Genomic DNA, 23,068 nt, shown 5'->3' with positions numbered 1-23,068 from the left:
AGTTTATACTTCGTGCTCCGTTGGGGAAACGGCACTGTGAGCAGCGAATGCAGTAGACTAGGTTGCGGCAAATGTGCAGGTAAAGTGATGCTTCACCTGAAAGGTATGTTCGAGCCTGGAAGGATATTCAGGAGGGAGCAGGTAAATTGTGCTTCTGAGTGAAATCACAGTTCGTAAAAACAGAATGTGGCAATTTAGACAGAGTTAATATTTGTTCGTCGGCGATATGTCTGCCGGTGCGTGATGGGAGCATAACCCAGAAGGGAAACCATCTTCTCTATTCACTCAATGTCGAGTTTAGCAGCTTTCCCGTATAACGGCGCACTGTTGTGCACCTCGCTGTATCATCTGCTTCCCAAAAATCTTCGACGTAAATATTTCACATTGATACACAGGCCCAGTATGCAGAGTTGAGATGACACACCCGTGGAGGTCTGCGGGGTCTTCTCCTGTTCTCTGTGCCCTATGTTGAGGAGGGCAATATTTGTCACTGGTCACTCCGGTGTCAGAGAAAAGTTGAGAAAGAAAACGGTTTAATTTTCTGCCAGTAGAGAGGGCCCGGTTCCTGCGGACGGGCAAACGGCAGCAGAGAGACAGAATGAGAAGCAGCTGTTCATACAGTCATAGAGATGTACAGCATGGAAACAGACCCTTCGGTCCAACCCGTCCATGCCGACCAGATATCCCACCCCAATCTAATCCCAGCTGCCAGCACCCGGCCCATATACCTCCAAACCCTTCCTATTCATATATCCATCCAAACGCCTCTTAAATGTTGCAATTGTACCAATCTCCGCCACTTTCTCTGGCAGCCCATTCCATATACGCACCACCCCCTGTGTGAAAAGGTTGCCCCTTAGGTCTCTTTAATATCTTTCCCCTCTCACCCTAAACCCTAAAGCCCTCTAGTTCTTGACTCCCCGACCCCAGGGAAAAGACTTTGCCTACTTATCCTATCCATGCCCCTCATAATTTTGTAAACCTCCATAAAGTCACCCTCCAACCTCCGACGTTCCAGAGAAAACAGCCCCAGCCTGTTCAATGTCAACTGGAACTTTACTCTGAGCAAGACTCAGCTGGTTCAAGCGGTAGGGCGGGGGCAGGGACGCCGGCGGGCTAACCGTGTGGCTCGTTGGTCTAGGGGTATGATTCTCGCTTTGGGTCTTTGTCGACGCAGACGTGCGAGAGGTCCCGGGTTCAATTCCCGGACGAGCCCGAGTTTCGTGAATCGCGTGAAAGTGCTTGTTTAATTTTCTCAAAAAGCACCTTCGTAAAACGGGGTTGGGCTCCCTGGAGGACCAATGGGACAGAAAGCAGCGAAGTGAAATGATTGGAGATAGCGTTGAATAAGTTGACGTGAGTGTTGCAGTGTTTGAGGGATGTCAGCGATGAGGGTCGATTGGAAATTTGGGACAGCTCTCTTCGGAGTACGGAAGTTTGAATACTGGCCTGATTGAAACTTTTCAAGTCATGCGAAGTCTAGACAGAGAAAGTAATGTAGTCAAAATGTTCCCACGCCTGAAAGGATCGGCAACGATTCGGCAGAGTTTTAAAGGCATGAGGAAAAGAACCGAAAGTGACATTAGGAAGAATGCTTTCGTACAGGGAGTGGTTGGGGTCAGTAAATCCCTAACTGACACTGACAAAGAGGCAGATTCATTAGACGCAAACGGGAATTCGGTGATCATGTTTAAAGTAACAATGTGCAGAATTACATGGAGAAGGCAAAAGAATGATACGAATAAAGACCCACGTTTACTTACTGTGTCGACACAGCAGAGCGAAGGTGGGCCGCATGGCGTCTATTCAGAGTGAAATCACAAGAGAATGTGGGAAGTTAGAAAAAGTTTATATTTACACAGCCTCCATACGTCTGCGCAACGCCAGAGAAGACGACAGCAGTGTGGATCTTTGACATCAGTCTCGAACGTGCATGCCACGCGCCAGACGAAAGGCTGAAGGGACCTGTGGAGCGTCACGCTGTGCGTGCGAGCAGAGTGGCGCAGCGGGAGCGTGCTGGGCCCATAACCCAGAGGTCGGTGGATCGAAACCATCCTCTGCTATTGTTCAGTGCCTCCTTGAGCGACTGGCCTTTGCGATGGTAATCTCTTTGTTTAGCACCTTGCCTTTCAAACCGTTCAAGTAAGGTACCTTTGGAGGTCTGAGTGGTCTTCTCCTGTTCTTCGTCGCTTTCCTATGAACTGAATCGCAAAACCACTTCTCTGAGATGCCAATGAATTGATAACATTGAAACGCATACCTTGTGGTTTCGTGCCTTCCCTGCAGTAGTTCGCCAAGTCCGTTCCGACGTGAATGACAAGACGATCCGCATGTCAGAAACCGCATCCCGGGGACAGAATGACAAGCAGATGTTCTGGAAACTCTTTGCTGCTTGCAATTCTTGGAGCAAAGTGGAATGTATTTCACACTGAGCAAGTTTCAGCTGGCTCAGAGTCTCCAGTGTACGCTGCTCTCTTTCCCGCCAGCTCAGAGAGAGAACAATAGGAGGGACAAAGGAGTGAATAACGATCCGTGTGGGAGGGTGAATAACTGTTAATGGAGACCGTTAGTGGCTAACAATAAGGAGTGTGGTAGCAGACTATGTGATAACAAGGGCTCGTATGTGTGTGGTAGGGGTCAAGGACATGGGGGATTTCAGGCCCTAAAGTCATGGAACTCGATCTTGAAGACCGGAGGGCTGTAGGGTTTTGAAGTGGAATATGAGGCGGTGTTCTTCCCTCTGGAGCTGAGCTTTGCTGGAACACTGCTGCAAGCCTGAGACAGAGATGTTGGCCAGGGAACATGGTGGCGTGTTAAAGTGGCAGGAAAGCAGAAGCTCAGGGCCTTTTTTTGCGGGCAGAACCGAGATGTTCTGCGAAGCAGTCATCCAGTTTATACTTGGTGCTCCGTTGGGGAAACGACACTGTGAGCAGCGAATGCAGTAGACTAGGTTGCGGCAAATGTGCAGGTAAAGTGCTGCTTCACCTGGAAGGTATGTTCGAGCCTGGAAGGATATTTTGGAGGGAGCAGGTAAATTGTGCTTCTGAGTGAAATCACAGTTCGGAAAAACAGAATTTGGCAATTTAGACAGAGTTAATATTTGTTCGTCGGCGATATGTCTGCCGGTGCGCGATGGGAGCATAACCCAGAAGGGAAACCATCTTCTCTATTCACTCAATGTCGAGTTTAGCAGCTTTCCCGTATAACGGCGCACTGTTGTGCACCTCGCCGTATCATCTGCTTCCCAAAAATCTTCGACGTAAATATTTCACATTGATACACAGGCCCAGTATGCAGAGTTGAGATGACACACCCGTGGAGGTCTGCGGGGTCTTCTCCTGTTCTCTGTGCCCTATGTTGAGGAGGGCAATACTTGTCACTGGTCACTCCGGTGTCAGAGAAAAGTTGAGAAAGAAAACGGTTTAATTTTCTGCCAGTAGAGAGGGCCCGGTTCCTGCGGACGGGCAAACGGCAGCAGAGAGACAGAATGAGAAGCAGCTGTTCATACAGTCATAGAGATGTACAGCATGGAAACAGACCCTTCGTTCCAACCCGTCCATGCCGACCAGATATCCCACCCCAATCTAATCCCAGCTGCCAGCACCCGGCCCATATACCTCCAAACCCTTCCTATTCATATATCCATCCAAACGCCTCTTAAATGTTGCAATTGTACCAATCTCCGCCACTTTCTCTGGCAGCCCATTCCATATACGCACCACCCCCTGTGTGAAAAGGTTGCCCCTTAGGTCTCTTTAATATCTTTCCCCTCTCACCCTAAACCCTAAAGCCCTCTAGTTCTTGACTCCCCGACCCCAGGGAAAAGACTTTGCCTACTTATCCTATCCATGCCCCTCATAATTTTGTAAACCTCCATAAAGTCACCCTCCAACCTCCGACGTTCCAGAGAAAACAGCCCCAGCCTGTTCAATGTCAACTGGAACTTTACTCTGAGCAAGACTCAGCTGGTTCAAGCGGTAGGGCGGGGGCAGGGCCGCCGGCGGGCCAACCGTGTGGCTCGTTGGTCTAGGGGTATGATTCTCGCTTTGGGTCTTCGTCGACGCAGACGTGCGAGAGGTCCCGGGTTCAAATCCCGGACGAGCCCGAGTTTCGTGAATCGCGTGAAAGTGCTTGTTTAATTTTCTCAAAAAGCACCTTCGTAAAACGGGGTTGGGCTCCCTGGAGGACCAATGGGACAGAAAGCAGCGAAGTGAAATGATTGGAGATAGCGTTGAATAAGTTGACGTGAGTGGTGCAGTGTTTGAGGGATGTCAGCGATGAGGGTAGATTGGAAATTTGGGACAGCTCTCTTCGGAGTACGGAAGTTTGAATACTGGCCTGATTGAAACTTTTCAAGTCATGCGAAGTCTAGACAGAGAAAGTAATGTAGTCAAAATGTTCCCACGCCTGAAAGGATCGGCAACGATTCGGCAGAGTTTTAAAGGCATGAGGAAAAGAACCGAAAGTGACATTAGGAAGAATGCCTTCGTACAGGGAGTGGTTGGGGTCAGTAAATCCCTAACTGACACTGACAAAGAGGCAGATTCATTAGACGCAAACGGGAATTCGGTGATCATGTTTAAAGTAACAATGTGCAGAATTACATGGAGAAGGCAAGAGAATGATACGAATAGAGACCCACGTTTACTTACTGTGTCGACACAGCAGAGCGAAGGTGGGCCGCATGGCGTCTATTCAGAGTGAAATCACAAGAGAATGTGGGAAGTTAGAAAAAGTTTATATTTACACAGCCTCCATACGTCTGCGCAACGCCAGAGAAGACGACAGCAGTGAGGATCTTTGACATCAGTCTCGAACGTGCATGCCACGCGCCAGACGAAAGGCTGAAGGGACCTGTGGAACGTCACACTGCGCGTGCGAGCCGAGTTGCGCAGCGGGAGCGTGCTGGGCCCGTAACCCAGAGGTCGGTGGATCGAAACCATCCTCTGCTATTGTTCAGTGCCTCCTTGAGCGACTTGCCATTGCGATGGTACTCTGTTTGTTTAGCACCTTGCCTTTCAAACCGTTCAAGTAAGGTGCTTTTGGAGGTCTGAGTGGTCTTCTCCTGTTCTTCGTCGCTTTGCTTTGAACTGAATCGTAAAACCACTTCTCTGAGATGCCAATGAACGGATAACATTGAAGCGCATACCTTGTGGTTTCGTGCCTTCCCTGCAGTAGTTCGCCAAGTCCGTTCCGACGTGAATGACAAGACGATCCGCATGTCAGAAACCGCATCCCGGGGACAGAATGACAAGCAGATGCTCTGGAAACTCTTTGCTGCTGGCAATTCTTGGAGCAAAGTGGAATGTATTTCATACTGAGCAAGTTTCAGCTGGCTCAGAGTCTCCAGTGTACATTGCTCTCTTTCCCGCCAGCTCAGAGAGAGAACAATAGGAGGGACAAAGGAGTGAATAACGATCCGTATGTGAGGGTGAATAACTGTTAATGGAGACCGTTAGTGGCTATCAATAAGCAGTATGTCGTAGCAGACTATGTGATAACAAGGGCTCGTATGTGTGTGGTAGGGGTCAAGGACATGGGGGATTTCAGGCCCTAAAGTCATGGAACTCGATCTTGAAGACCGGAGGGCTGCAGGGTTTTGAAGTGGAATATGAGGCGTTGTTCTTCCATCTGGTGCTGAGCTTTGCTGGAACACTGCTCTAAGCCTGAGACAGAGATGTTGGCCAGGGAACATGGTGGTGTGTTAAAGTGGCAGGAAAGCAGAAGCTCAGGGCCTTTTTCTGGGGGCAGAACCGAGATGTTCTGCGAAGCAGTCATCCAGTTTATACTTCGTGCTCTGTTGGGGAAACGACACTGTGAGCAGCGAATGCAGTAGACTAGGTTGCGGCAACTGTGCAGGTAAAGTGCTGCTTCACCTGGAAGGTATGTTCGAGCCTGGAAGGATATTCAGGAGGGAGCAGGTAAATTGTGCTTCTGAGTGAAATCACGGTTCGTAAAAACAGAATGTGGCAATTTAGACAGAGTTAGTATTTGCTTGTCGGCGATATGTCTGCCGGTGCGTGATGGGAGCATATCCCAGAAGGGAAACCATCTTCCCTCTTCTTTCAATGTCGAGTTTAGCAGCTTTCCCGTATAACGGCGCTCTGTTCTTTTCCTTGCCATGTCATTTGCTTCCCAAAACGTCGGGTATCTGAGCTCAATATATCACATCGATACACAAGTCAAATTTACACAGTTGCGCTGTCACCCGTGTGGAGCTCTGAGTTGTCTTGTCCTGTTCTCTGTCGCTGTGGCCTGATCTCGTGTGAAACCTCTTCTCTCCGATGGCAATGAACCGGTGAAGTTGAAACACATGACTTGCTGTTTTAGTCCATTTCCTGCAGTAAAGAAACCAACGCCCGTGTAATAAAAGACTTTCTGCAGGATTGCTGTGTCAAGACAAATTCTGAACACGAAACAGGCTGCACAAAAATGCACTCATATCAATTTACCTGATGGAAGAGTCTCTGGTGTCCATTTCTCTCTGTCCCGACAGCACAGCATCTTTCTGTCTCTCCGTTAACAGGACCTTTGGATCAAGTTCAAAGTTGCCCATTTCCTCCGCATGATCGTAACTGACTTAACCTGCCTCACGTAATAGTGTGAGAGAGCAGAAGAGTGAATGAGCTCTGCCTTCCACCAGCACAGCTTGTAATTAGAAACAAAATGGTTCAATTATCCACCAGTGGAGAGAGCCCGGTCCCTGGGGACAGGAAAAGCAGCAGCGTCCTGGGAGCAGGGAGACAGATTGCGAAGCAGATGTTCTTGAAACTCTTCACTGCTTGCGTTTCTGGGAGCAACTTACAATGTTTTTCGTACTGAGCAAGTCTCAGCTGCTTCAGGAGGTGGCTGCTCCCATGGCTGGTGGCTTGTTAGTCTGGGATATGATTCTAGCTTTGGGTCTTCGAGCATATGCAGTCGTATGAGAGTTCCCGGGTTCCAATCCCAGGCGAACCATCATTCCTTAAATGGACCTGAGCAAAAATGCCCGATGAATTTTCTCAAAAAGCCGCTTCGTTAATAAGATCGGACTGCCTGAAATAGGGACGGTGCAGAGCTGCCATTGCAGTGAAAAAGGCGAAGGGAAACACGTGTTGAAAGTGAGAACAAGTATTGCAGATTTTTCGCCCGCACAATCCGAGTCTGAATGAATCCTCCACCTGTATTACGCTCAATTCTGAGGGTGATACTTCAGGAAGCGGGGAAGTAAAGTGATTGCAGACGGCGCTGAACAGGTTGAAGTGAATGGTACCGTCCTGAGGAATGTCAGCAATGAAGGGAGATTGGAAAGTTTGGGGCAGCTCTCTTTGGTGAACAGAAGGCTGAAAGCTGATCTGATTGAAGTTTTCCACGTCATGAGGGTATTAGACAGAGGAAATAATGCAGTGAAAATGCTCCCAGGCCTGAAAGGATCGACAACGATTTGGCAGAGACTTAAAGTTATCAGGAAAGTAAGTAAGAGTGACATTTGGAAGACCTTTTTCGCACAGGGAGTTGTGTCAGTTCGTCACTGTCACTGACAAAGAGGCAGATTCAATGGACACAAAAGGGAATTCGGTGGGCATGTTCAATGCAACAATGTGCAGATTTACAGGGAGAAGGCGACAGAATGAGACACTTATTTACATATTGTGTTGAGCCAGCAGAGCTAAGGTGGGCTGCATGGCCTCAGTCTGAGCTTTCACACATTTCGTGATTCTGAGTGAAATTGGAGTTGGACCAACAGAACGTAGGAAATTTGACAACCGGTATATTCTGCCCAACAGGATACTCCATCACAGCAATGAAGGTGTTTTGACATCATTCTCGAAGGTACATGACACAATGCAGATTCAAAACGGAGTATTCCTTTGAATCACTGAGTAATTTGTTTACAGTTATTCAGTTGAGGTGAGCGGAGTTGCGCATTGGGAGCCACTCCAGTTGATAGGTCGAAGCCGTTTTCTCCTGTGTGATCGTCCCACCAGCACTCCAATTTGCTGTGCTTCCAGTCAGTGGATGCAGATTACTATCCCATACTGATACACGGGCCACGGTGACCCAGCTGTGGTGACAAGCCTGTGAAGGGCTGAGTGCTCTTCTCCTGTTCTCTGTCGGCCTTCTATGATCCGAATCATCAAACCTCTCTTCTCCGAGATAGGAATAAACTGATGAAGGTGAAACACATCAGTTGCGGTGTGTTCCATGCACAGGAGGCCCTGCAGTAATTCCCCACGCTGTTTCACACAGCAGCATCCTCTAGGTGAATTACACTTGGCAAAAAAATCGATTGAACCAAATCAGTGTCCGCCATTGGATTTTACTGACACCGTTTATAAAATTCCGGCTCACCGTTAATGTGGAGAGGGGCCGTTAGGCTAGAGTTTCCGTTCCTTTTGTTGAATAAAGATAATTTTAACTGTGTCCAGTGAGAGGAAAGGATTTGCTGTTGGTGGGAAACATTTCTATCTGAACTCGCTATCACTCTGCTATAACAGGAGTAGCTGGCACCTACTGATACATTGAAACATAAAGCTGGCAATCTCTCGATTATGTTGTAGAAGGAATGGTATAACTGAACGAAGCGGCTGTGTGTTTAAATCCTGTGATGAACAGTTTGTGTTTTACTTCTCACATTGGGAGGAGCTGAGCATTTTCCCAAACAATGGGCACACCACCTCCCTAACACAGTGTTTACAAATCAAACTGACAGGAAAGCTTCAGACGTGTGATCGAAAGATTCCAGAAAGAAAGTTTGGCTCAACAGATACACAGAGTGAACGCACGCCTTCATTAGTTTGAAACATTGGAAGTTGACTACAGTGAGCCTGACGTGATTTAAACACGCATCCTTGTGATCTGGAGTCAGACGCGATAGGATTAAAGGAAGTGATCGCACTACAATGATTTTATGTTATGAGTAACAATGTCTGTCTCTCCTCCCTCTCCTTCTGTCTCTCGAAGCAATTTCCAACTCTCTCAATAAAAAAGCTGAAAGAACTGCGGATGCTGTATATCAGAAACAAAAAACAGGAGTTGCCGGTGACCCTTCCACAGAACAGATGGTGATTCGGAAATTGTCGGTTGATATGGGAAAGATATTGTGGGAGGAAGGTGGACGCAGTAAATGGTAGATCAGGACAGAGCCCAAAACGAGCGAAGAACTGTTGGACAGGAAAGGGAGTTGATAACGATCCGCGTGGGAGGGTGAATGGAGACTGTTCATGGCGAAGTAGTGTGTAATGACAGACTGTGTGATAACACGGCTTGGTGCGTGTGGAAGCGACGAGGATACTATGGTGTTCAGGCCCTAGAATTATTGAATTCGATATTGGGACCGGAGGGATGTATGGTCCCCAAGTGTAATATTCGGTGCTCTTCGTTCTGATGGTGCTGAGCTTCTCTGGGACAATACAGAAAACCTGAGACAGAGATGTTGGCCAGGGAACAGGGTGGGGTGTGGAATTGGCAGGCAACTGGAAGCTCAGGGTCTTTTTTTGCGGGCAGAACGTAGATGTTCTGCGAAGCAGTCACCCAGTTTATTCTTCGGTTTCCCCAATGTAGATGAGACCATATTATGAGCAGCAAATGCAGTAGATTGGGTTGTGGGTAGTGCAGGTAAAGTGCCACTTCACCTGGAAGGTAAGTTTGGCCCCTTGGATAGTGAGGAGGGAATAAGTAAATGGGATGGTGTCACATATTCGAGATGCGGGGTAAGTGCCGTTGGATTATTGAGGTGGGAATGGGGTTAGGGTTGATGGGAATGAAGGAAGAGTGGACCCAAGGCATAACTCCTGCCCATTTACCTATCTGCCAAATAGAGGAATTTGTTAAGTGTGCACAAGGAAATTTTCTAATTCACACTGTGGATGTACATACTGGGGAGTGTGCAAAACCTAAGGGCCAACAACCCCAATTCTATTAACATTAAAATAGTGATTGAAAATAATATATCAGATCTAAAAGTTGTAGTTCTAAATTGGAGGAAGATTCAGGTATTAGGCAAGATCTTTCAAAAGCTGATGGGGGCAGATGTTCGCAGGTTGCTGGAAAATGGGAAGCCTTCAGATATGAGATAACAAGAGCCCAGACACAGTATATTCTAGATAGGGTGAAAGGAAAGGCTAGTAGGTGTAGGGAATGCTGGATGACGAGAGAAAATGAGATTTTGTTTAAGAAAAACAAGGAAGCATATATCAGGTATAGACAGAGAGATCGAGTGAAGCCTAAGAGTATAAAGGCAGTACGAGTATACCTAAGAGAGAAATCATGAGGGCAAAAAGGGGACATGAGACAGCTTTGGCAAATAGAGTTAAGGAGAAACCAAAGGGTTTTTTAAAAAGACATTAAGGACAAAAAGTAAAAAGGGAGAGAATATTCAAGATCAGCAAGGCTGCTTATGTGTGGACTGCAGTAGATGGAGGAGATGCTGAACGAATATTTTGTATCAGTGTTTACTGTGGAGAAGGGCATGGAAGATACAGAATGTGGGAAATAGACGGTGACATTTTGGAAAATGTCCATATTACAGAGGAGGAGGTCTTGAAATGCATAAAAGTGGATAAATCCCCAGGACCTGATCAGGTGTACCCTAGAACTCTGTGGGAAGCTGGGGAAATCATTGCATGTAGTTTTGGTCTGCTTCCTATCGGAAAGATGTTGTGAAACTGGAAAGGGTTCAGAAAAGATTTACAAGGATGTTGCCAGGGTTGTAGGCTTTGGCCTAAATGGCCTACACCTCCTGTTACTATGAATCTGTAACCCTACATTCCCCATGGTAGAAGCGTTCCCATGGCACAGAGGAGGTTTTCTAACCCAAATTAAAGCCGTTGCTTTGCTTAAACTCAAACTGCTTGACTTAGAGGGGAGTGGGAGTTTGCAAAGTGTCCTCCCCTCCACACGTGCCTCAACTGCAGGGTCGCCCTCCATTGTTGACGTCACAACGGGGATGCATCCCTGTTAGTTTCAGAGTGAAACTTCCTCCCTCTGGGCAACATCTGGGAGAAATGCAATGTCACCCGCTTTCCATTCCCCATCCTCGGGGAGTGGGCCAGGGGGAGGGAGGGGGAGATGGGGGTGGATGAAACACTGTTTACTTGAAGCAATGGAGTGAATCCAGGGAGGGAGCAGAGTCTCCAAAGGTGCTCAGCTACTCTTTTTTTCTCCTAAGGGTATTTTCCTTGTGTATTCCCTCAGTTTGGCACGTTTACAGTTTGCACCCTAGAAAAGGATTGCTTCTATCCTCATGTTCACAATTAAAAGGCTAGTTTCTCATGGAATTGAGCAGCATTGAACGGATTGGCACATTGATATAAAATGTAGACGTATGTTGCTTCATTTGGTGTATATCTGATATTGTTGGCTGTTGCAAAAGTTTCTTTGTAATTATTATTCACCTTCTAATGTAGTAATGGGGTCACGTCCTTTTTTGTCATCATTTGTTATTTAATCCGACAGCAGGAAGTCATTCAGTAACTTTACTGGCTTTCTTTTCTCAAGCAGCCTTGACATTTCATTTTCATATCCTTGATTCAGCTCCATTTCCAGCACCTTTTTAGGCAGTTTATTCCATCTTATTGTCGCCTAAATGAAGTTTTCCTCCAAACACACTAAAGGCTATCTGGCTGAATGAGGGTTTTCAGGTTTCTGTGTGCTGGATAATATGTGATCAGCAAATATCTGGCAATCTACCGAAATTGCCACCTTTGTTATGTTCATTTAACTGTACTGACAGTGATAGCTTATTTTGTGATTTTTTTTTTGCCGGAAGACGTGCAGAAAGAAATCTGAAAGCAAATGATCCATCAACTTCTGACAGAGCCACTTGATTCACTGGGACTTGAATATCAGCAGCCATTCCAATCAAGAAGACATGTTTCCTTTTGTTTGCTTGAGAGATTCTGGACACTGGTGTGGCAGGAAAAATACTGAGAGACCCGAGTGAGGGAGATTCAATGCGCTGACTGTGAAAAATGCTTCAAACCATTTACTCAGCTTGGGGAATCAAAATCTCACCTCTCACAGTGGGATAGACTATGTCCCAGTTCTGATTGTAATTTCAATCCCAGAGCAACACAAGGAAAGCTCCCCCAATGGGGAAACCGTGGAATGAGGGGACTGTGGGAAGGGATTCCCTTCCCCATCCCTGCTGGAAAACCACAGGTGCATTCACAGCGGGGAGAGTCAATTCACCTGCTCAGTGTGTAGGAAGGGCTTCAGTTGGATCAGCCATCTGCAGACGCACGATCGGGTCCACAAGTGAGAGAAGCCATTCACGTGCCCCATGTACGGGAGGGGGTTCACTCAGTCAGCTGCACTGCTGACCCACCAGTGGGTCCACACCGGAGAGAGGCCGTTCACCTGCTGTCAGTGCCGGAAGGGCTTCACCTGCTCCTCCCACTTGCGGAGGCACCAGCGCGTTCACGTGCTATCGCAGGAGGGATGGAAGGAGCGATGGCCGAGTGCCGCTAACAACCCAGCTCTGGGGACTCTCAGGTTCGAATCCCGTCGCGGCAGATGGCAGAATTGGGATTCGGTCCGTAATCTGGACTTCATAATCTAAGGATGAAACCATTTCCTGGGGAAGGCCCCCATCTGATTCACTCATGTCCTTTTTCGGGAAGGAGACTGCTGTCGCGGGAAAGGGTTCACTCAGTCGTCCCAGCTGCATGCTTTACCCGGCTGTACAAGGGATCCAGTTACAAAGGGACAGCTCAGCTGACCAATAGTAAACAAAATGGGGCGGGAGGAGTGGGGAGAGTGTGTGCACTTTGAGCTTGAGCTTTTTTTTAAAGCTACTTTTTCTACATCGTTTTGCTGGGGAGATCTGAAGCTGTAACAAAATTGGGTCGCAGTAGAGGTTACCTGAACTTACCGCCAGGCTCAGACACTCATTGAAAGCTGCGAGATCCAACAGGTTTTGATTTAAAGTTGCTCATTTCTTTCAGCCTCCAGCACTAAGTTTTCAGTGTCATATCTCAGAAGGAGCAGTGAATGAGTAGCTAGTATTGTTAGAAATTGTATGTTTTTCAGGACTGCAGGTTCATTGTTTCATTGGCATTGCAAAGTTTACTGGCAACAGTGGAGGGTGTGGGCTGTTTTCACTGGAAACAAAGTTTAAAAATCTCACTAACACCAGGATATAGTCCAACAAGTCTATTTGGAAGAATTAGGTTCTGGAGCACTGCTCCTTCATCAGGTAGCTGTGGAGAAGGATCATAAGACACAGAATATATAGCAAAAGATTTTAGTGTCATGTAATATAAATGATATATTGAAGAAATCGAGATTGCTGTTAAATCTTTCATCTTTTAAAATGGGTTGCAGATTTCAGTTCATTAATTTGTACATTCCAGAACCTCTTTTAAGTCAGATTCTCCAGGTAACTTAATGTTTTATATTAGGAACCTCACGTCAAACAACGCATGAAAGCTGTGAGGTTCGAGACTGTCTGTATCCCAATCTTGAGTCAGACTGGTTCTATTTCCAAATATATAATCCTGCAAATGCAAATTCACCCCAAATGTGTGAGTGCATGCATGAGAGAGAGAGTGTGTATGTGCGTGTGCATGCTGGGTAAAGTGTGTGTGTGTGTGTGTGTGTGTGTGTGTGTGTGATGGAGTATTATCCTGTGAGAAGGTGTGTGCATGTGAGTGTGGGGGGTATATTCGTGTGCCTATGACAGAGAGCATGTCTATCAGAGAGGGTCTGCATGAGCGTGTCAGTATGTAAGAATATGTGCTTGTGAGTGTGTGTGAGAGGGAGAGAGAGAGAGAGAGAGAAAGAGAGTGTGTCACAAGGACCCAAGGTCGCGGTTGAGGCCATCCTCCTGGTTTCCGAACTTGGCTATCAGCCTCTGCTGGCCCACTAAAAATGATTAAGCAGTGACACAACACACATTGGAGAGGGCAGGGTGGGACTTGTCTTTCGATTTGCAGAAGTTGGGAAGTTCTGGGTGCTGGAAGCTAGGGAAACACAGGCTGGAGGACCTTCGGCTCAGAGTGATGGAGCTGGAAGCCAGGCTGCAGACACTTTGGGGGAATCACGGAAACAGGCGATTTGGCCCAACATGTTCACACTGACCCTCTGAAGAGCATCCCACCCAGACCTACCCAATAACCCCCACAGCTAATCCCTGAATTTAGAATGCCCAATCCACTCTAACCTACACATCTTTGAACCATGGGAGGGAACCGGAGCACCCAGAAGAAACCCAAGCAGACACGGGAGTGGTGGGGTGGGTGGGGGAGATAGGAAAGTGCAAACTCCACATAGTAACCCCGAGGGTGGGATCGAGCCCAGGTCCCTGGCGCTCCGAGGAATCCCCTCTCCAGCTCTCAGCAATCAATTGGATTCTTCCCAATCCTGGTGACACTCCAGTCAGTTTCAGGAATTGAACTTGCTTCCACAGAATTTCTATGGTGCAGGGGTCATTGTGTCTCAGCAGCTTAACGATCCACTGACGGGCTCGCCTACAGCAAGAACACTAGTTCACATTTCAGTAAAGAGTTCAAGTTCTCTCCACAATCAGAACCCTGAAGCAGTCTGTGTGTAATCACGGGCTTCTCAATGTGCATTGATGTATGAAATCATTTCTTGTAGACAAACATTTCCCCTCCTGGATTCAAACGCTGCTGATATTCAGGCCCTGAGTAAATTTCTTGTGCATGTCTGAGGAGCAAATCCTCCTCTGCTAATACCTTGAGAAAACACATCACTGCTGTCAGTGCAGGGCAGGAAATAGGATGAGAGAATTCTGATTTATATGAAACAGCCTTCTCGATCTTCGACCCGAAATCTCTGTCTCCCAATTCCTCCACCTTTCAATGGACTCCAACCCATCCTCCTGTTTTTGCCCAGCTCCCGTCTCCTGAAAGGGCTGACGCTTGGTTCAGTTACAAGCCACATGTCATCTTGCCATCCCCAGTGTGCAGAGAAGGGGATGTTGGAAGTGGGTGGGATGCTTTCACCACCTCCCCATTCAATCAGGACCCAATCATGCCCACAGCTCATCCTGTCCATTCTCTCTTGCTATCCCTAGATTCCTGTCTCTTCTCTCTCTCTCTCTCACACACACACACACACACACACACACACGCCATGCTCTGCACCTCCGTCCATTTTATCTCCACACCCTCTGCCCCCTGTCCAGTCTGTCATCCACCTGCTGTTCTCTCTCTCTTCTCTCTCTCCACACCCTCTGCCTTCCACCATCCAGTCCCTCTCCCCACACTCTCTTCCCTCTCTCAATTCTCTTTCCCCACCCTCTGCTCTCTATCCATTCCCTCTCTCTCCCCAGACTCTCCTGTCATTCATTGTTGCTCTCTTTCTCCCCACCCAGAGACACCTGCTCATTCTCTCTCCCCACACTCTGCAAAACCCCAATCTCTATCGTTTCACACTCTGCACCCCCCATTCTCTCTCTCTGCCCCCCGCCCTGTGCACCGCCAGTCTTTCTTTACCCCCAATTCTCTGTCCCCATGTCTATTTTCTCTCTCTTTCTTCCTCCCAGCCTCTGTATCTTTCTTCCTCCTAGCCTCTGTCTCCCATCCAATTTCTCTACCCGCACCCCCACTCCCATCCTTTCTCGTGCCTCGAGCCTTCGTTGATCACTGTATCAAGCCCTTCTCAGGATAGAGAGAGAATGGATGGTGTTGACTCTACCTGGAAGATAAGGTGGGTGGGTGGGGGGGGGGGGGGGGGCGGCAGCGGGGGGCAGAAATACCTGATCTTTAACATTAAGAATAGCTAAAATGATTTATTCAGAAACATTTTTAAAGGTTGAAAGCCTATTTAATTGTGTTTTATAAAAGCTGAAACTTGCATTGAAGTCTGTGCAGTTAGGCCACAGTTGAGGACAGGCTGTAAAGGTGGAATGGCCTATTCCTAGTCTTGTGAAATTAGTTCAGATTATGTAGAAATCGAGTCATAGAGATGCATAACTCAGAAACAAACCTTCCAATGCACACAAACCACATATTCTAAATTAACCTAGTGATCCATTTGCTACCAATATCTCTCTCCCAACCCTTCCTATTCATATACCCATCCAGATGCCTTTTAATTGTCGTAATTGTTCCAGATTAGTCCACTGTCTCTGGCATCTCATTCCATACATCTACCACGCTCTGCGTGAAAATGCTACCAGTTCGGTCCTTTTTAAACCTTTTCCCTTCCAACCTAAAACTATGCCCCTGTAGTTTTGGACTTCCTCTAGACATACAAAAGTTGAGCAGCCAGACTACATGCAAAAGTAATAAACTGTTGAGTCCCAGGGAAACCAAAAAAATGTTTTCTCCTATTGGCATTTTGACACTGTAAATCTTGTCAGTTACATCAGCATCTCCACTGGGCATACTGCGCACGCTTCTCAGTGTCAGCAAGCACTGCGCATGTAGGCTGGTGTCAGCAAAATACTGCACATGCTCTTCGCTGTCGGCGGAAACAGCGCACGACAATCTTCAGATGGGCCAATAGGAAGCACTGGAAGACGGGATAGTTTGTGGCCCTCCTGCTTTTGAGTACTCCAACCCCCCCCCCCCACCCCCCCACACTTTGTCTGAATTGGAAGTTGGACCATGAGCTTGTGAAGCTGGTGTTGCTGCTCCTGTCTCTCTGAATGAAGATTGAACTTCAACCCAGACAGCAACTTCTTTCGTCTGTCCAACATCTGTGAGTACAACACGCTCTTTTCTCATCCTCTTTTCCATTTTATTTTTTCATTCTGGAGTTCAGTTCTTGACTTGCAGCAAAGTTGGCTCAGGTCTGTGTGTTAATTGGCAAACACATGGCAAATGCAATAACATATTGTGAAGTTATAGCCTTTCCTGTAAAAAATAACAGAAAGGAGATATGTTGTTTAAATGGTGATATATTGGATTGTGGCGCAAGTGAAGGCTGCAGATGCTTGAGATCAGAGTCGAAATTTTGGCGCTCGAAAAGCACAAAAGGTCAGGCAGCATTCGAGGTGCAGGAGAGTCGGCGTTTTGGCCAAAAGCCCTTCATCAGGAATGATGTGTGGATGTACAAAGGTGCCTCAGCTACCTTCTGCTCAGGCTTTCTACTCCAGTCAACGCTAGTTGTCAGACAGGTGCAGCAAGCAATCAGCAAGGCAAGTGGTATGTTAGCAAGAGGAATTGAGTTCAGAACTGGGGATGTCTTCCTGCAGTTAAGGAGACATTGAATAGATTCAAAGCTGAGTCCATCTGACTTTTGAATCTCAAATATAGTTATGGGGGAAGGCAAGAATTTTTCTTTCATAAATATTTCATTAGAAACTTTTTCAGATCTTTCACAAAACATCTATAGACAAAAAAGACAATAACAAAATACAGAAAGATAGATGCATTTCAACAATGTCATATCACAATACTATTAATAACGAAATACCTACTTTTCTACTAGAACAAACTTAGCTTTAACTAAACAGCAATCAAATTCAATAAAAGCTAAATTAAACTGAATTCAAATTAACTCAAATTATATCGCATTACTTTGTTCTATTTTACTCACTACACTTCCACTGAGACTCCCAAGCCTGGAAGCACCAGTTATTGTACCCGCATCCTTGCACATTGGGTAAGAATGTTACACAGTCTGTTCTCGTGTTCCCCCCGAGAGGGCAAATTTTGCAACCTCAGAAGTAGGAATACCGGATCCATTTTAACTTCAATCACCAGGATGTCCTTCAGTTCCCTTATGATAGCACTCCAGTATCTCTGGATCTTACAACATGACCAATAGCACTGTGTGAGAGTGCCTATACTAATTTTACAGTTGGGATACCCTGGTGATGCACCTCTCTTTAACTTAGCTAGCCTCTCTGGCGCCATATGAGCCCTGTGTAAATTCTTCAATTGCATGGCCTGTGCTTTGTTACATATTTAAATTTTTCCTTATATTTTCCCATATATCTTCCCATACTTCCAATGATATATCCTCTTCTAACTCCTGATTCCACGTCCCACAGAGTCCCTCCATGTCCCCTAAGTCATGTCCCTTCTGTAAATGATACAAAGTACAACTGAAAGAAAGCCCGTACACCGGGGCAGTCTTTTCTTCAGGTCTGACCTGTAAAGCTGAGCCAGGAGCGTGGTCTTCCCCTGTATATAATCCCTTATCTGAAAATACGGAAAAGGTCCCTATTAGACAATCCATATTTCTGACTTAGTTGGCTAAATGACATCAAGATCTACACCTCGAATGCATCTCCCAGACAGGAGATTCCCTTATTCTCCCATGACTTAAAGCCAGAGTCAATTGCTCCAGGTTTAAATCCTTGGGCTCCCACCAATGGGGTAAACCGCGATGTCTTCAGCCAATTGTCCTTGTCTTGTCTCATTATCCTCCAGGCTTTCACCGTATTTAAAATGATTGATCTCTGACACTGCTCAGTCTCGGATTTCATCTTATCCATGAATAATTAATTAACTGAGGGGACATCTCGATTGCGAGGCTTCAACAACAACTCAAATCCCCCCGTGTCAAGTCACCAACACATGCTAACAAAGCAAGTCTGGAAGGTCCACCCTCCCTCACCCTGCGAGAGCTGCAATTTGGTAAATTTAATTAGGGTGCGCCTGCGACACCAAATAAAAGAACCTAGCCAACCATTGAGCCTCAGTAATACTCAGCTGGGTAGCAACAACGGGAGCGTTCTCAGGGGTCTAACAGCCGAGGAAGAACATTAATTTTAATAAGGGTATTTGGCCTAACAATGATAACAGTAATCCCTCACACCGCTGCAAATCCTGTTTTATCCTTTCCAGTAATTTTACATGTTAGCTTTATGCAGCTGGTGGAAGGCGGGGGTAATAAACATTTTCAAATACAAAAAATCCTTTTGATGACCATCTAAACAGGAACTGTTTCGATCCTTCAGATCAGGCACGTCCACTAATCCCGCCACCGGCATGGCTTCCGACTTTGTAAAGTTGATCCTGTAGCCTCAACACTGCCAAATAAATTAATTGTTTGAATCAATCGAGGAACCGACTCCTCCTGATTGGTCAAGAACAAAAGGACGTCATCAGTATATAGGGTAATCTTATGCTCCCCCATTCCCACATCTGGCGCCACTATTTCGGGATCCCTCCTGATAACCTCAGCTAACGGCTCAATTGCCAAGGTAAATAGCAGGGGTGAAAGAGGACACCCCTGTCGACTACCTTTCCCAATATTACAGTTATCTGACTTAGTGCCATTTGTGATGACTGCTGCCTTAGGATCATTATGCAACACTGCCACGCATCTAGCAAAGGTTGTCCCCAGACCAAAACGCTCTAGGACCCCAACAGGTATGGCCATTCTATCCCGTCAAACCTTTTTCTGCGTCTAGGGAGGCGACCAAACCCGGGAACAATCTTTGCTGGCATACCTGCGCCATGTTCAGTTCCCGCCTGGTATTGCTGGAGGAGCTACGGCCCTTGACAAAATCCGTCTGATCATCTTCTATAATGTAGGGCAACACCTTTTCCAACCTCAGGGCCGGCATCTTGGGTAGAATTTTAAAATCTACATTCAACAGTGAAATGAGTCTGTGTGAAGCACATTCTTCAGGCTCTTTCTCCTTCTTTAAAATGAGGGAGATATTAGCCTCCTGAAGAGAGGGCGGACGACAATCCCGTGTCTACATCCCCAGAGATGGCTCCACGAACACACTTATGAATTCCTTATAGAATTCATTTGGGAATTCATGTGACCCCGGTGCTTTGCCAACCGTGGGATGCTTTATTGCTTCCTGCACCTCCTGTATCATCATCGGCCCATTCAACAGGGAAACCTGCTCTGAGTTTAAACTGGGGAGGTGCAGTTTCTCAAAAAAGGACTGCATCCTCGCTGTACCGTGTTCATCTGCCTCTGACTGATATAACTCTGCAAAGTATTCCCTAAATCTAACATTGTCCTTCTTTAACTCACGGGTAGCTGTACCAGCCTTCTCTCTAATAGACATAATGCACTGGGAAGCATTTTTCTCTCTAGCCAGATATCTACCTGGCTTATCTCCAAATTAAAACAAACTTTCTTCAGCAAAGGAGACCTTTTTTGCCACCTGTGTGTGCAATGAGTCGAGAGCAGTCCAGAGAGCTGCAGCCTGACCAGTGAAAGCCTATTATAATATGCTTCCTCAGCTTTCTGCAGCTGGGTCTCCAGCATCTGTTGTTGCTCCTTCCTCTGCGTCCTTCTAGTCGTTAAATACGAAATAACCATGCCTCATATATATGCCTTAGTGGCCTCCCACAGTATTACTGGCCTTACTTGAGTTGATATCCCAGAAGGCTCTGAACTCTTGTGATGTACTCAATGAATTTGCTATCCCTTAATAGGAATGGGTCCATGCGCCAGTGCCGTGCATCCATTCCATCACCCTTGATTTTACCATCTAAATACATTGATACATGGCCCAGGACAACAATATTCCCAGTTTTACAAGCCAATGTTCTGTCCAAACAATCCAATGGCATAAAAAACATGTCAGTTCGCGTGTGGCACTCGTGTGGGTTGGTACGGAAAGTAATGTCTCTTCCATTAGCGTGGAGGTGCCTCCACGCATCCACTAATCCCAACTCCTCACACTGGGGCAGCACGGTGGCTCAGTGGTTAGCACTGCTGCCTCACAGCAGGTTTGATTCGACCCTTGGGCAACTGTCTGTGTGGAGTTTGCACATGCTCCCCGTGTCTGCGTGGGTTTCCTCCAGGTGCTCCGGTTTCCTCCCACTGTCCAAAGGTGAATTGGCCATGCTAAATTTCACCATCGTGTTAGGTGCATTAGTCAGAGGAAGATGCGTCTGTGTGGGTTACTCTTCGGTGGGTCGGTGTGGACTTGTTGAGCTGAAGGGCCTGTTTCCACACTGTAGGGAATTTAATCAAATTAGTCATGTCCATCAACTGCTTGGATTGTGCAGTCGTACATGCCAGGCCCCTGCATCAATTAGAAATTTAAGAGGGTGCATCAATTAGAAATTTAAGACGCTTCAGGATGAGGTACAGTAGGGATTAGTTCAGCAAAGTGAGAATGACGGGGGAAGAGTGTGTGGGATGGAGATTTTCAGCTTTTAGGGGAGGAGACAGGAAACCAAGTTCAGTATAATAGAAGTCAGTAGAAATTGGGCAGCACGGTGGCTCAGTCGTTAGCACTGCTGCCTCACAGCGCCAGGGTTCAATTCCCGCCTCAGGCAACTGTCTGTGTGGAGCTTGCACATTTCCCCGTGTCTGTGTGGGTTTCCTCCGGGTGCTCTGGTTTCCTCCCAAAGACACAAAGATATACATGTCAGGTGAATTGGCCATGCTAAATTGCCCGTAGTGTTAGGTACATTAGTCAGAGGGAGATGGGTCTGGGTGGGTTGCTCTTCAAAGGGTCAGTGTGGACTTGTTGGGCCGAAGGGCCTGTTTCCACACTGTAGGGAATCATTAAAAAAATGATCAGATGGGCTGTTGGACCAAGGAGTGGCAGATAGAGTTTAATTTAGATAAATAGGTGTTGCATTTGGAAAGGCAAATCAGGACGGGACGTTTAATGGTCAGGTCCTGTGGAGTGTTGCTGAACAGAGAGACCCTGGAGTGCAGGTTTCATAGCTCCTTGAAAGTGGAGTTGTCGGCAGACAGGATAATGAAGAAGGGGTTTGGTATGCTTTCCTCTATTGGTGAGTACATTGATTATGGGAGTTGTTGCGGGTGGGGGTCATGTTATGGCTGCACAGGACATTGGCTTGGCCACTTTTGGAATACTGCATTCAGTTCTGGTCTTCCTGCCACAGGAACGAGGTTGTGAAACGTGAAAGAGTTTGGAGAACACTGACAAGATTTTGCCAGAGTTCGAGGATTTGAGCTATAGGGAGAGGCTGAATAAGTTGGTAATATTTTCCCTGGGCCATCGGAGGCTGAGGGGTGAACTTATAGAAGTTTATAAGGGGAATGGTAGGGTGAATAGCCAAGACATTTCCCAGCGTAGGGAGTCCAAAACAAGAGGACACAGGTTGGTGGTGAGAGCAGAAAGATTTAAAAGGGACCAAAGGGGAAACATTTTCACACAGAGGGTGGCGCGCGTGTGGAACAAGCTGCCAGAGGAAGTGTTGGAGGATGGGATAGTTACATAATTTAAAAGGCATCTGGAAGGTTACATGAGTAGGAAGAGTTTAAGGGATATGGGCCGAGTACTGACAAATGGGACTGGATTAAGTTAGGCTATATGGTGGGCGTGGATGAGTTGGACCGAAAGGTCTGTGTGCGTGCTGTATGACGCTAAGCATCTTCAGTGAAAGCAGAAGTGTCATTGTGAAGACTGGGCTTTTAGAGTACATTCTGGTCTACTTTTCTTTACAACATTTGTTTGAAAAGTTCTGACTTTAATTTGGAATGTATTTTAAAGGTATTTTCTGAGGTAAACGATGCCTGTCTGCCCCCTCCCTCCGTCAGAAACCGCCCGCTGAGTCGATGAGAAAACCGCAGCCTCGCGCCGCCATCTTTGTTTTTCTTCTTCTTTTCGTATTGCTCCTTCAATCCCCTTGTGCTGGCACGTGAACTAGATGGTGCCTCCTCAGGTGGGAGGAGCAGGTGAAGCCCTTTTGGAACTGACAGCAGGTGAATGGCCTCTCTCCAGTGTGGACCCACTGGTGGGTCAGCAGTGCAACTGACTGAGTGAACTCTCCCCTGCACATGGGGCAAGTGAATGGCTTCTCTCTGTCTGAACCCCTTCCTGCACACTGAGCAGGTGAACGGCCTCACCCCATTCTGAATCCGTCTGTGGGTTTCCAGCACTGATGGGGAAGGGAATCCTTTCCCACAGTCCCCACATTTCCACGGTTTCCCCATTGGGTGGAGCTTTCCTTGTGTTGCTCTGGGTTTGAAATTACAAACAGAGCGGGGACATATTCTTTCCCACCGCGAGGTGGGTGATTTTAATTCCCCAATCTGAGTAAATGGTTTGAAGCACTTTTCACAGTCAGCGCACTGAATCTCCCTCACTCGGTATCTCAGTATTCTCCCTGCCACACCAGTGTCCAAAGTCTCTCAAGCAGACAAAAGCAAACATTTCTTCAGGACCATGGGAGCAATGGATGACGTATCTGACTCCACCTACTTGTTTCAACTG

General features: G+C 46.9%; 2 non-coding genes across 2 annotated transcripts; both read left to right on the top strand.

The window, feature by feature from the left end:
• The first annotated feature begins 1,126 nt into the window (after positions 1 to 1,126).
• trnap-ugg (transfer RNA proline (anticodon UGG)) lies at positions 1,127 to 1,216 on the top strand. The gene is given in 2 exon segments: positions 1,127 to 1,162; positions 1,181 to 1,216. It is a non-coding gene; the product is annotated as a tRNA-Pro (tRNA).
• A 2,799-nt stretch (positions 1,217 to 4,015) lies between these two features.
• Positions 4,016 to 4,105, top strand: trnap-ugg (transfer RNA proline (anticodon UGG)). The gene is given in 2 exon segments: positions 4,016 to 4,051; positions 4,070 to 4,105. It is a non-coding gene; the product is annotated as a tRNA-Pro (tRNA).
• The last annotated feature ends 18,963 nt before the right edge of the window (positions 4,106 to 23,068 follow it).

This window comes from Chiloscyllium punctatum, chromosome 36, assembly GCF_047496795.1.
Source record: "Chiloscyllium punctatum isolate Juve2018m chromosome 36, sChiPun1.3, whole genome shotgun sequence".
Classification (NCBI taxonomy): Eukaryota; Metazoa; Chordata; class Chondrichthyes; order Orectolobiformes; family Hemiscylliidae; genus Chiloscyllium; species Chiloscyllium punctatum.
Note: the sequence above shows the minus strand (reverse complement) of the source record. Positions and strands in the feature narration are given on the sequence as shown.